The sequence below is a fragment of the Rhipicephalus sanguineus genome, chromosome 5 (assembly GCF_013339695.2).
Source record: "Rhipicephalus sanguineus isolate Rsan-2018 chromosome 5, BIME_Rsan_1.4, whole genome shotgun sequence".
Classification (NCBI taxonomy): Eukaryota; Metazoa; Arthropoda; class Arachnida; order Ixodida; family Ixodidae; genus Rhipicephalus; species Rhipicephalus sanguineus.
The window spans coordinates 173670131-173686269 of NC_051180.1; positions in this window are offsets into that span (position 1 = coordinate 173670131).

The following is a 16139-nucleotide window of genomic DNA, read 5'->3' on the forward strand; positions in this document are numbered from 1 at the left end:
TAACTTACTCCCACGTGCCATTCTTGCTGCGAGGGTCCTTTCAGCGTACGCCAACCTGCGCGCCGTGGGGAGCCAAACAAGAAAGTGCTAAGAACGTGCTGATTGCAGTAATCCAGGCATGTCAAGTACTTACCGAAGAGGTGGAAAAACGTTGAAATCGGCAAGATCTTGCAGCCAGGCAAACACCTACGGCATGCGCGCTTGTGATTTTTCGACGAAACGTCACGGATCAAACACCTAAAAACGAGGCCAACGAAGAGTCAGATCTATCCGAACTCCAAACACGCCGGGCGCCATGATGGCGATGGCAATGTCTGCGTGCAGCAAATCGTCCACTATTTGAGCAGGTGTTGGCTCGCAGTAAGCGCAATTAAAGAACAATTGTGTATTAAACCTAAGAAAGAAAACAATAAAATAACAATATTTCATTCAATTCTTCTAAATTAATATGTCGGTGTTTTTATAAATACGACACCACCACACCACCGCTCGTGCGGTGCGGCCGCCATTCTCTGATCTTTCACGAAAAGCACGGCGTGCGTGGCGCGAGTACGTGCGCCGTACCGCTGTACCGCCTTTACCAAGTGCAACACTTGCTCACGCAGACAGCAATCGATCCCTCGTCCTCATAACGGCGCGACATTTAGAAGAAACAAAAAAAAAACAAACGAACACTTTCACAAAAAACGCGGATATATTGTTTTTCATGTCCATGTGATATGCAATTGTGCACGCGCGCCAACCATGCTCTCCGGCGGAGTTGCTGTTTCCGATTGTTTAGGATCGCCAATTTTCAACACGGTAGCTTATTTCACCGTTAACTTGAAGTCCCAATCAGATCCTACAAGGGATGTTTTAGGAATGATCCCTATGCACATGTCTAAAGGACATCCAAACCACCTTGTTGGGATGTGGGACGTTTGGACTTTTTTGGGAAGTCCCTGGGATGTAGTGTGTTGTCTGGGCATGGACCAAGAATTATTCCGCTGAATAAAAAGAGCGCTCGCGCGTGCGTCCAGAGTAAGCCACGATGCCATGCACGGTGCCGACGTAGCTTCTGTTCTGCAAGTCGGCTCGACAGCAAAACGCGCTCTCCGCAGAAGCTCGTGACGTCTAGGCCTATCGGTAGCGAGAAAGTGCGACGGCGATTCATCGACGGACGTCATCTGTTCCAGAAACGCTGCTGATAGCTCGTTTCAAGCGTCACATGGCACGCAGGAAAGCAATATTCAGTAATAACTACATGTGTGCCGTTAAATGTCTGTCACTTCTGTTTCTGGACATCGCGAAATGAAGTACGGGATCTCTAGCAAATATATATGGTACAATATCAATTTTCCGTGCTTCGCGTCTATGGAAGAGCACGCGAACGGTGGGAACACGTTGACACTTTTCCTCAGGTATACTTTATCCATGGATCTTCATCCAGAAGAGCTTTTTCGTAATTCCTTCCACCGGCACATCCGATTTTGTAATCACTCTGCGGTAAATACCCCCTTAAAGGCCCTGCCCTTTCGAGCTCACGTGCTAGGGTTCCAATTCAAATTTTCGCTTGCTTTTAGAAAATGTAATCTCATTAATAAAAGCATATCTGCTGGTCGGAGCAGCCGCAAATGCGCAGCTGTCAGTAGCGGGCCCGTCGCTCACTGCCCACAGTGAAGCGGCTACGCCATGTTACACGTCCCCCCTCACTTTCGAGGGTCAATAGCTGACGGTTAAAAAAACTCAGTTATGAATGCGATACCAACAGATTGTATTGTTATACGAAGTAAGGCTAGCAGCTAACTCTTTTGGATCCGATCTCGCGTAACTCAACAAAACGCTGGTTGGCTCCAGGAACCGAAGCGTTTTCGTGTTCTGAGTTCTCTAAACGCGAAGTAAGCATTGAGAGCACAGCAAGTTTACAAACGGTCTCCTGATGCCTCGCGCAAGCGACTGCGCCCTTCGAACGATGCGGTCCCCCCCCCCCCTCGCTCCCCTGGCGTCCCTTCGTGCTCCTTACGAAAGACGGGCGGGCGTTTCCTCTCTGATCAGCAATCGACGGCAGGCCCGCACGCGGGAAGATGTTATCTCATGCGCTCTCGGTGCGACGGAGACAGACAGCCGGCTAGTTTAATCTCCGCTTCAGCCGCGTTCGTCGCCAGCGCTCGCGAGCTTTTATCCGCGGCTAGAATGCGCGTGGTGATGTTATTCATTTGGACTTTATACGGAAAATTACGGCAACGGCAAAAATCCGCCAAGAGTGTCCATATCATTGCTATCACAGTAAAAATTTTTTAAAAATGAGGAGCCATTTCACTCTGTAAAGTGGATGATAAGCGGAACTGTTTCGCGCATGGCACAGAGGTGACATGGTGGAGGACAGTTTGGTATGTAAGGCCAGGTTGTTAACGGCCAGGCTGTTAACGTTGAATTTGCAATATTAATGCGAAAGCCTTAGATGCTTTACCAAACACGAAATTGACCGTTGGCGGCGTCAATCGATTGATGCAAAAACAATCATGTGATGACGTCATCAACACGTCATAGATCGTCAAAACTTCTGACGTCATCATGGCGTGATATATCGTGACGTCACGTGATGACGTCGTCACATGACATCGTCACTTTACACTGCTTCTGTGATCGGTGCACCGATCATGGAGCTAGCGCAAAACCAGGTGAAGTGCAGAAAGCTTGCAGAGAGGAAGGGGGAGGATCTACCCGTCGATCGAGAAGAAAAAGAACCTAACTTTCGCCTTGGCGTTTTCTTAGGGGAATGCATTAGGGACAGTGAGGCTCTTTGCCATTGAGGCACTGCTGTACATCACGGCGTTTGTCTACCACATCTGCTGATAACCACATAGGTGTATTTAGAGTGTTATTTCATAAAGTACAATTTTATTGATCCCGTATATTCTATTTGTTTGTTAGTGTCGAAAATAATTGCCAAAGAGGTCAGTCCAGAACACTCAACTGCATGAGCCCTTATTTTTTCATTAGCGAGTGAAGTATGGAGTTTCCCTGAGATGATTTTTTCCATGAGATTTTCAATGAATCGAATATTTTCTAGCCTTCATAAGAGTCCCATAATTATATTCAGGGCTTGAATGTTAATGCAATATGCTTCTGTAATGCACTCCAGGATGTGAAATTTGCTGCTCCAGAGTGCTTCCAGATGCAAAATTATCTGCTCCAAAGTACTCCAAGATGAAAATTTTTGCTGCTCCATTGTGCTCCAAAACGGAAATTTTGCTGCTCCAAAAATTGCTCCAAATCAGAAGTCCTCGGTAGCATCACTGTATATGCATAACTTGAAGCAGTCAGAATCTTCATTTTACCATGCACTTTGAAGTCTTTAAACAAAGTTTGACAGTTTTCAAGACTCCGTGCATTTTGCTGTATTAATGCTTCGCTTCATCTCTTGATAAAACCTTCGTTGTGCATTCTATGTCATGGCACCAAGTAAGTCAAAATTTAACCACACTAAACCACTGTGACTGTCATTTTTATTAATAATGGAATTTGAATCTCACTGTGCTGTCCAGGAATTTAAGTAATGGTACCAGCTTTTTGTAAACTGTTACATTTTAACTTTCAGAATTTGGTTCACATTGACATTACAGAGGATGTTTTATATATTATTCAGATGAAAGAAAAAGTGAAAAAGTGGTGAAAGGGTTGTCGGCGTACCCACTGCCGACAACCTCCGCAGTTGTCGGCAGTGGGTACGCCATCTTCTTGACCAGCGCGTTAGCCGTGCTCCTGTAATCTCCACAAACGCGAAATGTTCTATCGTTTTTGTGCACCCACACCAAAGGTGTGGCCATTTCGGCATGTTGCGTCGGCTCCAGGATACCCTGTTTTTGCAGGCGGTCGAGCTCTTCCTCCATAGGCTCTTGGTAAGCTAGGGGCACTGGACGTGCCTTGCAAAACTTGGGTGTAGCGCCTTCTTCCAAGTCCAAGTGAACCAGTGGACCCACGTAGCCGTCGATACCTTCCTTAAATACAACAGGATGGTGTGCGAGAACCTCCTGGATCTCTTGACTTGGTTCGGCAACCTGGTTTATTCCGTGAACATGGATGTTCAGTGCTGAAAACCAGTCACGTCCGAGCAGGTTGCACCCAGTCCCTTTCATTATCAGCAGGGGCAGCACGTAGTCCTTTGACTTGAAACGCACACGAACTTGTGCCGAACCGAGGGTGCTAAGTTCTTCCCCTGACCAGGTACGCAAGTCTGGGGGTTCTCTCGAAAGCTTTGGGGCGTTCGATGGCCACGTTTGGTGGTAGGTAGCCTCACCGATGAGAGAACATGCGGTGCCCGTATCCATTTCGAATTTCAGGGCCTTCCCTCGACTTTCACGTCAACGAGGAATTTAGGGCAGGGTTGTCGATCACTCACGGCATGTAGATCATAGCACCTATTGTGTCCGCGGGGTCGTAGCTCACAGGTTGGGCGTTAACCATGTGAGTTCCCTGCCGGGCGTTGAGGTTGCCTTCTTTGCTTTTCTTCTTTTTGGAGATGCAGGCGTTCTCGATGTGACCCTTTTTGGAACAAAAATGGCATTGCGCTGTCCTGAACTTGCAGGTGTCAGCCTCGTGCCAGCCGTCGCATCGGTAGCAGCGCCGTTGCTGAGCCGAATGTTTGCTTTCCTTTTTAGACTGCGAAGTCTTATGCACCTCCGCGAAGCTCGTCGCTCCCTTAAGCCCTCGTTGCTGCTTCGACGCACTTTCGGACGACAGTGCCAAGTCCAACACGCGTTGAAAAGTCAAGTCTTCTCTCGCGGACAGTCGCTGCTGGAGGTGCTCGTTGCGGATGCCGCACACGAACCTGTCGCGAAGCATCACATCTTGGAGCAGCATGGTGGGGTTCGCCAGAACGGCTGCGTGACCTTCTGCCAGTGGCGTCGATGTAGCAGACGTTGTCGCTGGCACTCCGAAATTACAGTCAGCTGACAAGCTTCTGAGGGCTGCAATGTAGTTGCTGATCGACTCTTTTCGGTCGCTGATCGCGTCGCTGGAACACGTACCGGCTGTACAACTCAGACTGTCGTAGATCGAAGTGTTTCTGCAGAAGGGCAACTATGTCGGCATAGCCCACGTCTCCAGGAGTGTTCGGTGCGACCAGAGCGCAGGCAGTTTCAAAGGTGTCTGCTCCGCATAGCGTCAGGAGGAGCGCGCGCTTCTTTTGTTCGTCGCAGACGTCGTTCACCACGAAGTAGAAGGTCAGGCGCTGGATCCAGGATGACCAGTTCTTGCCACTAAAAGGCTCAATGGCGGCCTGTATTCCTCCAGTAGCCATGGGCGTAACCTAGAGAGCTGCGCACTTATAAAATTCCACTTCTCGTCACCAGTGTTATGTTGAGGGCTCAGAGCCCAGCAGCACAGGAACCTCACGAGACAGGGCTGGCAGGAGACTGTTTTATTGCTTTCTTTTAGAAGCGGACGAGAGGAGGTTACAGCGAGGGTAGAAGAGTAACACGATATGCAGGAGCTGGGGACGAGAGTCCGAGGAATGCGCCGTGCGCGTGAGCGCGTCGGGCAGCACCAGCAAACGAGGCACAGCATCTGGAGGGGCCGTGTGTCGGTTGCCGTGTGCGTACACGACAGAGGACATGCTCTCCACTTGTAGCACCACATGCTGTGGTAGAAGGCCTCATCATCGCGAAACACCTCGTTGTTTGAGAGCGCAATCACGGGTGTCCTGGAAATGGTCTGGTCAGCAGAGTACTTGACCGCCACCGAGTCTACGTCACCATCAAAAATATTTTTGACAGTATCAAAAGCAGACAACTCACAGTTTGGCTCGTTCCATACCAGGATGCGACGGCCCACGGTGTCCTGTAGTGGAAAGCTAATGTAACGGTTGATGTTACGGATCATACCGCAGTTAATGTAAAAGGAAAGAATGGGGTCAAAAAACAGTTTTTTGCTGCACTCGGAGAAGACACAATCTCCTTAGTTTTTCTTCGGGACTCCCTTCTCAACCAGGCTACATAAGTTGTTTAGAATGGCCGAAACTTCCTCATGGATGCCATTAAACTGAAAGTTTAATAGTTACATCATGGCATCAAACGAAGCGGGCACATCTATGTAAAAGGTAGCGAGGTCAACGTGTGGGGCAATCAAAGAGAGGCTGGGTTGTTCTGTACTTTTCAATAAGAGTCCAAGGTAGTGTATGAGCACATTTCGTCATTAAACGCCTAGATAGCTCGTTGGAGGAGCTTGTCGTCGAGGCGAGTGAACCGAAGCACCGGGTCTGCCAGCCACTTGGGGGTGTACACATTGTTTGTCAACGGCGATACGGGGTTTTCACGTAGCCACTCATAAATGGATTCTTCTGACACTTAAGCATTTTCGCCACTTTGCACCCTTTCTTGCGCGTACCTCGTCAGTGTCTCCACCGCTCGTCTGACCTTCATGGGCGTCGTCACGTGCAACTGAATGTGGGAGTTTCGGGTGCAGTATTTCCAAAACTCGCCCGGGCTCGTGTCCAGAACCTTCGTGTTGTCCCAAAACTTCATCTCTAACGTCGCGACCCCAATCATTTCCTCCTATTTTAATGTATTCCAATACTCGGCCCTCACCATTGAAATACTCGATGAGATGGTAGAGGTCCCATGCACTGGCATTTGTAGACTAAATTGACGAGCGATTTGGTCGTCTGAAGAAGCCAGCGAAGATCACACATCGGCATGTGCCGTCGCTCCAGCTGCAGTTGTGTAAGACATGGACGTGTGGGAGTCTAGTTCCTCGTGTGTGGAGTGTGACGGCAGTGATTCCGTACTGGGTGGGCCCTTGCTAAAATCCTCTGATAATGTCATGGGAAATTGTCTCAGCCTTTCCGTCGTCTCTCTCTTTTTTTATCTTTGGTTTAACGTCCCAAAACCACAATATCATTATGAGAGACGCTGGAATGGAGGGCTCCGGAAATTTTGACCACCTGGGGTTCTGTAACGTGCACCTAAATCTAAGTACACATGCCTCAAACATTTTCGCCTCCTTCGAAAATGCAGCCACTGCAGCTGGGATTCGATCCTGCGACCTTTGGGTCAGCAGTCTACTGCCATAACTACTAGACCATTGTGGCGAGGCCTCTGTCGTCTCTAGCAGGAAACACATTGTGCGCAAGCTTTCTTCGTTTTGGAACTGACTGTAGCTGCAATGCCCAGCGTGGAGGGCATTGTAAACTTTTTCCTTCTCCTCCAGTCCCTGTTCCAGGTTTGGGCAGTTTCCATCTGATGCTTCTTCCATGCCTCGATCATGTTTTTCTGTAAATGCCGCCATGGTTTCATTAGTGTCATAGGCACCGTTCTCGTCGCTCGAACCACTAAACTTTGTAGTTTGTCCCTAGGAATATAGATGGTGTCACCAAAGAATAATGCCAAATGGTAATATAGGGATACCTCGTCTTCTGTCCCTTGATCGTCAAGCTGACGTTTGATTCTACCATGGTCTCTATTAAAAAGCAAAAGAAATGGAAGAATTCAGAGTATAGCATAGCTAGCTGAAAAAAGAGTTGGAAGTCTTATCGAAGGCGTCTTGAGTGTCTGCTTGAGGCCCTCTTGAGTGGACAGCCTGTTGAAGACTGAGTTCTGAGCTGCTGCAGACCTCTTTATATACCCCTTATGGCAGCTTTGGAAGCCTTTTGTAATTAGTGTAAAACACCCGTCAAGAACTGGTTACGATTGCGCGACACAAATTCGTGGACGTCGGACAACAGGGCTCCATCACTTTCTACAGCTTTGATGGCCTTTGCAATGGGTTCCAGCAAAATACAATGATGGTTTCGTTTAAAGGGACACTAAAGAGCAAAACGATTTTTCTCGCATTAGTAAAGTAGTCTTCCACGATACCAGAAACACCACGCTTGCTGCGAAAAGACGCTTAATAAGCGAGAAAACGCGCAAAAAGAAAATACAGGTGGCGATGCCACCTTGGAATTCTCGCACCATTTGCCATAATGTCACATATATTTGACAGCGCCTGCTTGGGCTTACGTAGTTCCTAATCAGTTAAATCGAAGTACAATGTCCTCTGAGGGGGCCAGAGACTTGACATAACGAGTTTGTGGAAATTTCGTCGAGCCAGTGGCGCCAAAATACGTTAGTAAATGCTCTTTGAAATCTCTTACGTCATGAATTACAAAGTTCGGCGCGAAATTTAAAAATGAAACTTTGAACTTTGTTTTCTCCTCTAATAATAAACCTATGGTGGTGAAATAAACTACACAAGAGTTCTCCGAGCACACTTTATCAATCTAAACCAATTCATTGTTTCTCTTTAGTGTCCCTTTAAATATGATGGTTCTGTTTAAATACAATGAAAAGTGGTTATGGCTGTCGGCGATACAGCAGAGCATTACCGTAAATTGGTTGTGCTCGTTGCCCGTCGTCATCAGGCGCACTTGCGGCTCACCTTTGGCTGACACAGTCCGGTTGCTTGACATGTCGAACCAGACGGGTCTGATTGGTGTTGGCGATCTGGCCGGGCATGAAGGTGTGTTGCGCCTTCTGTTCATTGATGAAGTTCAAGAAGGCTTCTTTTTTTTTTGTCATATTCTTCTGGTGGCTTTTGACACCCAGTAGTGCGCCTCCCGAGACTCGGCCTGTTCCGACTCATGAAATTCGTCCCCCACTTCTTCGAGATTTTGAAGTCACTGCAGGCGATTTCCAGTCCATTCGCAACACTGCGATCCTTCACCTGAATGTCCTCGTAGGACACACTCAGGCCCTTGTCCCGCTGTTCGTTAGCCCATTTGACGACTGGTTCTTCGATGGCAGGGTACATGCCTTCCATCAAGCCCCGGAACAATTTTCGCGATCTTGCACACGCGAGAAGTTTGTACTGTTGCTGCCAACTTTTTGCGCACTTTTCCAACACGCCAAGTTCATGCTCTGCTGAAAGGTTGCTTGTCGATTCGTTGTGAAGGGTCACTTTCCGCTTAAACACAGCATTGTAGCTGCGCCAATGAGTTGGTGCCATTTCGGTGTGGTTCTGTCGACGAGGGCGAAGCTACCGAGGGAGCAGAGAGCTTGCTTAGCTGCTCCCTTGGTAGAGAGAGCAGCTAAGCAAGCTAAGCTAAGCTAAGCCTCAGCTAAGCAAGCTCTCTGCAGAGAGCTTGCTTAGCTTGTTAGGCCTGCATTGTTCAGTCTCAACATGCATGCCAACATGCATGCCAGCGTTGCCAGATTGTAAAGTGGGCACGACACCAGACACTCACTAAAATATCCCCAGACTTCACTAGAAATTAAAATTGTTACGAAATTCATAAAAACGACCCAAAATCAACATTTCTAGCATATAACCAAACATTCGCTAAAGTTTTTTTTTTTTTTTTACGTTGCAACTAGGGCCAGCATGTTTATTCGGAAGAAATGTTTATGCCCCTCACCAGACGGTGTTCCGTCAAACCCCTGGACTACAATATCAACATTCGTGAAGAACTTATTTTATTTTTCACAAAGTCATGATGAGGAGCCTTTAAAGGGGTACTGACACGGATATTTTCAGTTGTCGTTTTTTTGCGTCAAATGAAAGGTCGAGCCCTCAAGAGCCTAGAGAAGGTAGTGCTAAGCGCGAGTGCGCCCTGAAAAAGTAATTACAGTATGTTTTTAAAAGCTAGTTTCGGTTCCTACTGTACCCTGACGTCACAACACGGTATGAGCTTCTCGTCACGTGCTCGCACAATATATAGTGACGTTTCCACGCACAAGCGGCCAGTTTGGAAGTTTTGATGACGTACAAGCGGTCATCTTGGAAATTTTGGTACCTAACGTCATCACAACAAGCCAAACTGCTGCGTGAAGTCACCAGAATTTGTACTGTAGCCTGACGTCAAGATTGTGTCGATGTCAGTAGGTGCGCCACGGAAAAATTGACTTTAATATCGAATTAAAATATCTTATCAGCATTTGCTGAGCTTCCCACTTGGTCAGAGCCGTCCCTGCATACAGGAGATATGTATGGCAGAGTAAATTCGCCTTCGAAAAAAGGTGTCAGTACCCCTTTAAGGTATGAGGCCAAGTGTCGGAAAAAATTTTTTAGAAAGCAATAAGCACTAGAAATTATTAGTCTTCTTAATTAGGAATTTCATTAAAAGTGGTATTTACGCGAACACACCTAACTGAGATTCCACTAAAAAAACTAACTTTTTCTAGAGAAGTATGAGAAGTTTCGACCTGTGCAATGAACCAAAACAAATGAGAGCTGATGAACAATAAAACATAGTGATTAAAGGGGCCCTCTAACGCTCTTCAACCCCCCATTTTTTACTCGTGGATTGCGTAGACTGAAGTACGGACAAACTAGTGCAGCAAGAACGGCAGTGATAGTGGCACGCATTACGAAGTTATTCAATTTAGAAAATTCAAAATACAAGCAAAAAATGCCTACCCTCAACTAGATTTTTGCGGGGTCACGTGGCCCCATTTCACACTCTGCTGTGACGTCGGATGGCGCTCCAATGAAATGGGCTGAAAGCTCTTACGTAGCGGAAGCTCGCACACCATTGTTGCCTGTTCAGTCGAATCTATTAGTGACACTGTTGCTATAGCAACAAGCAACGTGATGCCTGACCACGCCGTTTTGTTTACACGGTAGAACAGCTGGGTGAGGCTGGTAGAAATGAGCTTCCCAGACTTGACAGAGTTAGAGCAGGCGCTTTTGCTTTCGAAGCGAGGCTTTGCGCGTCGTTCCATACAACGACACTCCAAGGCAATCAGACTCCTCGGACTCGCATTCGACACCAGCGAGAGGTGTTGACGACGACCGTACGGCATCGCCGTCGCCGCGCCGCCACCTCGAAGCCCACCCCCTGGACGGTGATGCAGCTGGCTGGTAAGTGAAAGCTTCACCCTTTCTTTTTTTTCCTTTTTTTTGCTTTGCAAGATGGATGTTACATATTGCGACGCGCGTTCTTGTGTTGATCCTGTGCTTTGGAACGATTTTGTGTTGGCGCGCAACCACATGGTCGGGAACAGATTAGTGCATGTCTTTGGAACGGTTGGCCCTCTACAGCACATCAGGCTGCGCTCGAAAGCTTCCCGCGGGTTCTTCTAGTACGGCGCCGCACCTATAAAATTACGGACAGGCCAGATTTGTGACCCTTGTCAACCTTGTTTGGGCGGTCACCGAGCGCTTGGACGGACACCGTCGCACCGACGGCGCTCGGGTGACCGCCCTCGCCGCTTCTCGAACCTTCGCCGCCACCGAACTTAGTCCTGACGGGAGCTTATCTAGTAAGCTACGGCATTTTATTGCTAGCCGAAACATCGCTGTTTTCTGCTTGCGTACGAGCTGAACGATAAATGAAATAAATGTTTGCGAAACATGGTCTCCTCGCACGCGCTGCGCCGACAGTGCGCCTGCGACGAAGGCGGTAGGACAGCCAGTAAAGAGCCAAGGTGCATGTGTAGTGTTCATTTGCTATCGATAAACATAGGTGCACACAAACTGCACTTGCTACGTACATGGTTGATTGCAGGCTGCATAATGATGGTCTGGTATAGGTAATAGCAGCTCACGGATGGTACACAAATGCCAGCATGGCGCAAGAGCCGCAGCACTTTCTCTGGGCTTGCGCCTGCAAAACACAGAGCAGCACACAGCAATGCGTTCCCTGCTGGCTTCTTGTTTATCATTGGCTGGCTCTGCCATTTGTAGATATGCTGGTCCCGGCAGACTGCTTCAATGAATACCATTGAGCCACAAACTTTCGTGGTGACCTTACATGGCAACTGGCAAACTTTGCACATTTTGAAGAGTTCCTTGAGGTTATCCTCGAAAACAACAAATTTGCGAGACTCTTGCAGTGGAACATCTGCAGCTTCGCAGTCCCTGTAGAAAAGCATGAGCAATTTCAGGAGCGATTTCAGAACATACTTGAGAGAGTTCTAAAAACAGAGTATCAAAATAATCACTGCAACACGAATATAGTGACGCTACACAATGTTGGTTGGGAGGCTTTCATACTTATTTTCAAGGCTTTCTACGAGCTTTTACATGTTTCTTCAGGGGGTTCTAGCCTAACACGAGAAGCAGGGCTAACAAATGTGGCATGTATAATTCACAATAAGATCTGCGAAGAATACACAATCAAAACAAGCATTCACTTCTGTTACTGAATTATAACTACATAAACAGTGAGCTGAACGCTTTCTATCATGATTCACAGGTTGTGAACAAGAGAGCACGTTGTGAAGGCTGCTTTTGATTGTAATAACAAATTCAGTAATTCAGAAATTGAAATTGAGTATCTTGGACGAAAAATTAAAGGTTGTACAGCCATGAACAAAACAGAAGCCACAACATTTTTTTCTTAGTGTACAGCAACTTATCCTGGACAATGCACATGACTGGTGCACGGTTTAGCAGCGTTACAAGCATTCCGAACACTCGTGCTATAAAGAGGTCCCAATGAGCACAGATATGGTTAGGTTTATATTGCATTCTAGATTTATATTAATAAAGGCCTTTTGTTTCAGTGAACATTTCCATGATGACGTTTATGCAAAAATGCTTCACGCAAAGACAGGCATCGAGGCGCAGCATAATAATTCAGTACCAACATAATGTGACAGAAGCAGAATAGCAACTGCCAAATTGCCAGAGAAAAATCTCACTCGGATGGTATCAGCAAACACGCACAAAAAAAAATTGGGCTTATTGTAATAAGGTTCCTGTAATTATACTGAATGACAAACATGCGAGACATTCAAAGAAGCAGGTATCACTTGCAGCATTTGATTAAAATCAGAATATTTTGCTTAGCTGCTGCGAGAGTATTATTAGAAGTACAAGCGGCTTAGCTATTAAAAATTTCTTACTCGAGTGACTCATCAAATGATGGACGATATGACTCGTCTGCATCCTGTTCGTGTGATGTCTCCATGGGAGGCATTTCATCCATCTCGTCCAAACACGTTGATGAAGTGGGCACTGGTGTTGAGCTTCTTATGTCCAATGTTGGACAGGTGAATTCCACGGATGAGTTCAAGTCAATGTATTGCACATCCACTGCTGGTGAAACAAATTCTGCCTCTGTCCCCTGACAGCTTGTAACCTTGCTTTGAAAGCCTGGTTGCAAAGCTACAGCTGGCCAATCTGTTTGGGTACCTTGGCATTTAAGGGCTTTCACACAGACAGCAGTCTGCACGCCTGTAATCAAATCGAGATGCTGCGGTTAGGTGCGTGCTATGATTATCATAGACTTGAGAACAAGTGAAGTTTTTGGCTGCCTTCACATTCTCAACAGTGAAGATGAAATAACAGCAACGAAAAAAATTGTAGAGCAGCAAGCATCAAATATGCCCCAATTCAAATAGCACCAGTTTTATTTCTGGAGCTATATGACAATGTCTGGACAAAACCATTCTGCTTTAGAAGATTCCTTTCATGGCTAAATGTTCAGCAAAAAAAAAAAAACATGTGGGGTTCTGATGACCTTTCTTTCGGTTGTTAAGCCCCAAAGATTCAGGCTATGAGAGATGCTACAGAGAGTCTGGAAATCTCAACCTTTTAGGGCTCTTTGATGTAGACCTAAATCTAAGCACATCGGCTGTCATCATTTTCACGTCCATTGATGATGCGACCACAGCAGCCGGGATTCAATCTGCATCTTTCGGGTCAGCAGCTGAGCACTGAAACCACCGCAGTGGCCAATTAACTTGCTTTGTGATTACACTGAAAGCAATATATTTTGCACTAGCACCAGAAACTCAAATTATGGACCCGGCTTGGGCAACGTGCAGAGAGGCTTACTAGCAATACCACAGATGTCCCAAATGACACACGTTGACATCCTGACCCTGTCAATGTGACAAGAATAATAAAAGATAAATGGCCATCTTCTTGCTGCGTTCAGCTCCCAATGCTACCTTGTGACACTACTTGCTTAATTCACATGATGAAATAACGTTATTTGCACATGCCTAGGCACACTGAATTGTTGGAAGCTGATGCGCTGAATGCCAACCCATTTGAAAAGCTCCCTAAACAATTCTAACCTACCACACATATGAGAACTTTTATCCCAACTTGCATGATTCAGGTACTTCACGGTCCAATGAATGCACAGTCGCGCTCAATATGAGTTGCAACACGCTGGCTGTGGTTAAAGTGACCTCAAGCCTGAACGATGACACCGGCGAATGTTAAATTGGTTCAGAAAGTACCACTAACAGAGAGTTTGAATTCACTGATGTTTTTCTATGTTGACGCTGCTTTGCAGTGTTGGCGCCATTTTGAGCACAGACAGCGTGTTGCAACTCATATTGAGCGTGACTATACACGCTGTCAACTTAATGAGCATTCACACAGGGGTGGTTTTGGCAAGTAGTAACCGAGCACATGACAATTACACCCAAATGAGTTTTGTAAGCATGTACTTGGTAGCTCTAAGTCAGAGGAAAAGCTATTTCAAGACTTATAAGTGGCAAAAGAGGTTTCTCTTCGCAAACTTGAAAACCATGGAGTGCAGAATACCGTCAAATGATGTGGCTAGGTTGAGTAGCCCCTGTTTTGTGTTTTGTTCATAGAAATGCAATCATACAAAAATGAGAAAAAGAGAACATTGTGACTTTGTCAACTTGCTCCAAATATTTGCAAACAGATCACTGCATTGACGACATTTAACAAACCATCAGTTAAGTTTCAGAAGGTTAGTGGTGCTCAAAATAGCACAACTTGCTCACCTTTTGACTGTTTTTTTTCTCCAGAAGCCTCATCAGTTTGCGTTGCAGTGTGACGCTTGCCACAGTAGTCGTGGTCCGACTCGTAGAAACCACTTGTGGGGATCTGTTCATGATGAAGTAAAAATAAAATTGCTGTCTCTGCCCCACAAGCAAGATACCATCTTCAATATTGCATAGCACCGCAGTAAGCATACCTGTGCATCATTTTGCGATGTGGAATATGTCACATCAGTCGGTAATGCTGGCAATGGTCCGATCTCCACATTTGCTGCAATTTCGAGCACGAATGCTACTTCAGAACTGTGCAGCTGAAAAAAAAAAAGAAAGAAAAAAGAATGGAATGTTTCGTCAGTTTGTTCATTTTGAGGTGAGCAAGGTTTCTCTGAAAGGCGCCCACGGATTCTATATGGCAGCAATATATGCAGTTTAGTATCACTCAGGCAGTGACAAACTAAACCTTCAGGGCTGCCTTTTGCGATGCACTCAGACTGTCTTTTGCTGTGCACTCTAAGTGTACTTACAGTTGTGTTGACTTGAGAATCCTGAGGACCGTGGTCAGCTGCAACTGCAGGCGCGGCACTACAATTCTGAAATAGAACGACGGAGGCGTATTTCCCTTTAGCAATCACAGTGTCATTGCGCAGCGTTGAGGTATACTCACAGTTATGTTGTCTTGTGAATCCCGACGATCGTGGTCAGCTGCAAGTGCAGACGCTGTTGTGGAACACATCGGTATTGCATCGCAACGAAGTTGGCGCCTTATTCCGGCGCATGCGGAAGTTTCATGTCGACGCTCAAAGGCATTTTCATGGAAGTGCAACGAACACACTCGACGGCTTGCGCCGCTCTGAATACCCAGTGCTTTCATCCACATCTCTCTCCTCTCATTCTGAGACGGGAATTTGTGGAACGACACGGGCGAAGCAGCGTTGTGCGTGCCGGTAGAGCATCCCGGGACTACGCAAAGCCTTCTCTGATTCTTCAGAGGCTTCGCGGGTGGTTCGGTACAACCGCTCGACCTACTATGGTGAGGCGGTGACATCGATGCATCGAAGGGGCACACTCACGCCAGATCAAGTTTTCACCGCACGCACGACCACTATTACAGGTACGAGCGCGAGCAGCACAAGAACCCCGGAGAAGATTGACGAGAGAGGATCCTTTCGGCGGGAAGGTGGGGGGGGGGGGGGCGTGGACTTTCGGGCTTTCGGCGCTTTCGGTCCGCGCAAGCGAAGCATCCAGAGGCGAGATGGAAGCCAGCGCCTCTGTCGCGCTTTGTGGTTGTGGTTGTAGTGATCATTTTTTTTTTTTTGCGATGGCGTCTGTTTGAGGACCAATGAAAAGCTCGGAAAAGAAAAACTAAACTCAGCAATAATCTAAATTTTGATGCTACACCACGATTGCTTATAACGTTACATTCGTCCTCTGATAGGCTGCGCCCATCTTCGTCATTTCCGCCCACATAGT